The 5000-nt window shown below is 39.2% G+C and overlaps 1 protein-coding gene and 1 long non-coding RNA gene across 4 annotated transcripts in view; one reads left to right on the top strand and one right to left on the bottom strand.

The window, feature by feature from the left end:
* The window catches only part of LOC123519628 (histidine decarboxylase-like), a 28215-nt gene that overhangs the window by 1154 nt on the left and 22061 nt on the right, over window positions 1-5000 (top strand). Inside the window, exon 1 of one of the 2 annotated variants that reach the window (XM_045281069.1) lies at window positions 457-543. The exons of the other annotated variant lie outside the window; for it this stretch is intronic. The gene's annotated coding sequence lies outside the window, so the exon portion shown is untranslated. Of the gene's footprint in view, window positions 1-456; window positions 544-5000 lie in introns of those variants that run through there. 2 annotated transcript variants of the gene reach the window in all.
* Window positions 1-5000, bottom strand: part of LOC123519629 — a 72261-nt gene that overhangs the window by 50097 nt on the left and 17164 nt on the right. For both annotated transcript variants that reach the window (XR_006679067.1, XR_006679068.1), the window contains exon 2: window positions 4826-4867. This is a non-coding gene — a long non-coding RNA (uncharacterized LOC123519629). The remainder of the gene's footprint in view (window positions 1-4825; window positions 4868-5000) is intronic.

The following is a 5000-nucleotide window of genomic DNA, read 5'->3' as shown; positions in this document are numbered from 1 at the left end:
CCTTCTCTCTGCAACTTCATCTCAAGTTCCCATTCCGACCGTTCTATTGGTGGTGTGATAAACGGACACTTTTCTAAGTAATATTAAATATCGCTCACTTTGCATCATTTAACGCATGTTTGAACACACTACCATCAAATGTTTTGACAATCATATATATGTAATAAAGGCTTAACATTATACAATTGTTAATTGAATACAGGACCAGCCTGCGCAAGGGAAACAGAAATTAACGTTTTACATATCTTAATCAAGCATGAAATAAACTCATAAAACATATGTAAAATACATGGAAAACCACAGTATATTTGGCATTACTATACAGTCGAAACATATAAGGCAATAAGCAAGTTCTAAGTATCATTCACACGCACTGCGCGGCGGGCGATCGGCAAACAGCTCGTCTTCATGGTCCCACTGTCTCACTAAACATCGATACACTACCCTGCTGTCTCCTGCTTTTTGCCTGTTGTCTGTCTGTGCTTCGCCTTAGGCCCGGTTCACGCTAGTCCGTTTTATTTCCGGATTCCGTCTTTTAGTTCGGTAAGTTACTGAGGGCAAGTGTTAAACCTACGAGGTTAGGTACTTAGATAGCACTTTCTGTGGGAAAGACAGGGATAGGAGGACGAACGTGTGTATGCCTGGTGCGGGTGTGAAGGCAGTGAGTGAGGAGGTGCAGAAGAGAGTTGGGGGGATGGAGAGGGAGGGTGTAGTAGTTTTGCACGTAGGTGGGAACGATGTCAGAGCAGGTGGGTCGGAGGAGTTAGTCGTAAGATTTCGGGAAATGTTAGGCAAGATAAGGGAGAGTGGTAGGAGGTGTGTAGTGTCAGGAATCTTGCCTCGTGTGTATGTTAGCAGGGAATGGTTGTCTAGGGCCATTGGTGTGAATGATCGGGTAAAAGGGATGTGTAAGGATGTGGGTGTCAGCTTTGTGGATGTATGGGATAGGTTCTATGGGCGAAGGGATTTGTATGCTAGGGATGGTGTGCATCTGAGTAGGAAGGGTGTGGATGTGCTGAGTGGATGTCTGGAGGGGAGTTGGGATGGAGTGTAGGGGTGAGGTAGCAAATGCATTCCAGAAGAAAGATGTTAGACATAAATTAGATAGGATAAACAGAGATAGTGAAAAGATTAGGAAAGATTTCCAGGTGCAAATAGGAGAGAATAAGATTAGGATTCCAAATAAGGAGACAGCATCTAGGAAGGTAGCAGGACTTAAATGTTTTTATGTAAATGCCAGGAGTCTTAGGAACAAGAAGGACGAGTTATCTAGTTATATAGTTGAGGAGGACTTAGATGTTGTATGTGTCACAGAGGCATGGGTAAATGAGGAAAAATTTAGGGAAAATAGGAAAGAATATGAAGTAGATGGAGTAGTTATTTATGTAAAAAAATCCTTCATTTCCAGTCAGGTTAATGGTATTAAGGTAGATAACAGAGTAGAGTCCTTATGGCTGGATGTTAGAGTAAACAAAAGTAAGGTTATTAGAGTAGGAGCTTTTTATAGACCACCTAACCAGTCAGCAGATGTAGACAACCTTATGGTAGATGAGATAAATTTAGTGCAGATGGTAGATAAACCTACTAGGGGGAGGAAGGTTTTAGACATAGTACTAACAAATATTGAGCATTGTTTAAAGGAAGTTGAGGTAGGAGAGACTTTAGCAAACAGTGACCATCATATAATTAGATTTATCATTAATTCCAGTAGGGATAATATAGTGAATAAGACTAGAGTCCCAAACTATCAGAAAGGCAATTATGGTAGGTTACGTCAGTTATTAGGAGAGGTAAACTGGGAAGATAGTTTTGGAAATAAAACTGCACAGGAGATGTGGGATATTTTTAAGGTTGTAGTAAAGGGTATAGTGATGCAGTGTATCCCTTACAAAGATATAAGGCAGAGAAACAGGAAGCCATTATGGTGGACTCACGAGATAGGTAGACAGATCAGAGAGAAGAAGAGGGCATATAGAGAGTTGCAGAAAAGTGGGAAGATGTAGATTTGATTAGGTACAGACAGGTCAGGGATGATTTGAGTAAGGTTATAAAAAAGTAAAAGGCAGGCAGAGATAAAACTAGCTAGAGCTGGGAGTAAAGATCCCAAAAATTATATAGTTATTACAAGGTCAGTGATAAAAGAAATAAGGATAGGATTGGACCACTCAGAAAAGATGGTGTAGTAGTGGATCAAAATGAAGACATAGTAGAATTATTGAATGAACAATTTTCTTCAGTATTTACTAGGAAAGAATAGGAAATCCTGTTACAAACAGTGCGACGAGTAGTTTAAGAGCTTTAGAAAATATTGATATAAAACCGGGAATTATTAGGAAATTTATTCTTGAACTAGACGATAGGAAAGCTAGTGGTCCTGATGAGCTACATGCCAGAGTACTTAGGGAGGGTGTAGACAGTATTTCTGAAGCACTTAAGTTAATCTTTGAAAGATCACTTAGGTTTGCTGAGATACCTCAGGACTGGAAGTTAGCTAATGTTACACCAATATTTAAAAAAGGTAGGAAGGATGATGCGAATAATTATAGACCGATCAGTTTAACTAGTATAGTATGTAAGATACTAGAGAAAATCATTAAGGGTAGTATTTGGGAGCATTTAAATGAGAATAGATTAATTAGAGATACCCAACATGGCTTTAGATCAGGGAGGTCCTGTATTACCAAGGAGTTAGATGATGGAAATAGCATAGATGTTATATATCTAGATTTTAGCAAGGCGTTTGATAAGGTACCGCATAGGAGGCTAGTGTACAAATTGAGACTACATGGGATAGGGGGTAAGTTAGTTGATTGGATTAGTGAATGGCTTTCTGATAGGAAACAGAGAGTAGTATTAAATGGGGCAATGTCTGAGTGGAAGGAAGTGGTTAGTGGGGTACCCCAAGGATCAGTGCTAGGACCTCTTCTTTTCTTGGTGTACATTAACGATTTAGATATAGGAATTAGTAGCAAAGTATCAAAGTTTGCAGATGATACTAAGATAGCATGTGCAGTACAGGGTGAAAAGGACAATTACAGAATACAACGAGACCTGGACAGGCTGATAGCATGGGCAGACAGGTGGCAGATGGAGTTTAATTCTAAAAGTGTCAGGTTATGCATTTAGGTAAAGACAACACAAACTTTAACTATGAGATGGAGGGATGTTGGCTAGAGGCAGTAGAGGAAGGAAAGGATTTAGGAGTAGTGATAGACAGGACTATGAAATTTTCAAAGCAATGTTTAGAAGCAAGAAATAGGGCAAATAGGATCCTGGGTTTTATAAATAGAAATGTTAGTTATAAAAGTAAGGAAGTGGTGCGTAGCTTATATAATTCCTATGTTAGGCCCCATTTAGAGTATTGCATACAGGCCTGGTCACCCCACTATAGGCAGGATATCAACATGTTAGAAGCAGTTCAGAGAAGAGCAACTAGGATGATACCAGCATTAAAGCGCCTGGAGTATAGAGATAGATTAAAGGAATTAAACATGTTTTCATTTGAGAGGAGATGTATAAGAGGGATATGATAGAGTTATTTAAAATGTTCTCAGATACAAACTACATAGATGTGAGATCTTTCTTTACCTTAGAGGAGGGAAGTAGGACTAGAAATCATGGCAGGAAGATTAGAAAGCAAGGCTGCAGGTTAGATATAAGAAAATATTTCTTTAGTCATAGGGTGGTAGACTTCTGGAATGCATTGCCAGAGAGGGTTGTAAATAGCACTAGTTTGACAATGTTTAAAAACAGATTAGATAAGCACTTAAATTTATTAGATTTATAATTATGTATAGCGCTGCATGATAGTTTTTATAAGAAATTTACTATAGTTAAACAAGACATGATCCCCATGTATGGGGATCACAGATTGTAGAGGAATTCGCTGCAGGACTTAGCCCTGTTAATGGGCCAAATATTTAGAATTAGTATATAATGTATTGTGTACTTGTAAGTGTATCTTTAAGTACTGATGACGAGGTCGCTGTGCGACTGATACAGGATAACCTAGATGGGCCCTGGTGGCTCTTTGTTATCCTATTATTTATGTTATATATGTTATGTTATGTTATGAGGTAGTCACTAAGATAATTCGTTCTCAGCTGAAAGTCACTCAGCGATGCCGTCGGCAGTGTCACTTTCAAGTCACTAAAGGTATCATGCTTATGACTACTAAGGATTCGCCAACCACTAAGTTCCTCACATATCACGCCGAGACGCCCACTAAGGGAGGTACAGTGTAATAACAGAACGATTTTTTGTTTTGAGTGACCACGGCATAGCGGAGTGGCTTCGGTACATTATACTGACTGCGCTATCATCGCTCTAAACATTAGCATCAGTGTGCTGGAGGGCCGAGAACGACTTGCTGTCATGTGGAACCGAGATTTAGGCTTCGCCTGCTTATTACTATTATGGAGAGCAGCGGCGACAGAAATATGAGGATCTGAGACGCCGAAAATACCCTTACTGTTGTTGTCACTACGACATTTTCTCTCACCCAACCTCTCTAATGCAAGAGTTAACTATTATCCTCAGTCATTCATCCCTTTTCTGGAGCTCCCTGCCAGCTTCTTTGTTTTCTCTTTCCTATGACTGGAACTCATTCAAGAGGGAAGAGACACTTATCCCTTAAATCAAAGATAAATTCTGATTCAATTTTGGGAACTGGTTCCTTAGTGGACCTTTTTTTTCTTAGTAAGTTTGTTACTCTTGATCAGTGCTTATTTTACATAAAAGCAACAACTACAAGAACAAAGAACAACAATAGCTGTGATAAAACAACAGCAGAAATAGGAAAAACAACAATAACAATGATAATTACCTTTATCAATTAATCGTTTCCAAACTCACACGAAGTCACGCTCTGAAAAAAAAATAGAGAAAAATATAAACGAATGAAACATACTACCACTTCTACCACCACCATCACCACCACTAGTGCCACTACTACCACCATCACCACCACCACTACAACCACCACCACCAGTACTACTACT

The sequence above is a fragment of the Portunus trituberculatus genome, chromosome 45, assembly GCF_017591435.1.
Source record: "Portunus trituberculatus isolate SZX2019 chromosome 45, ASM1759143v1, whole genome shotgun sequence".
Taxonomy (NCBI): domain Eukaryota; kingdom Metazoa; phylum Arthropoda; class Malacostraca; order Decapoda; family Portunidae; genus Portunus; species Portunus trituberculatus.
This window is presented reverse-complemented; position numbering and strand designations above follow the sequence as displayed.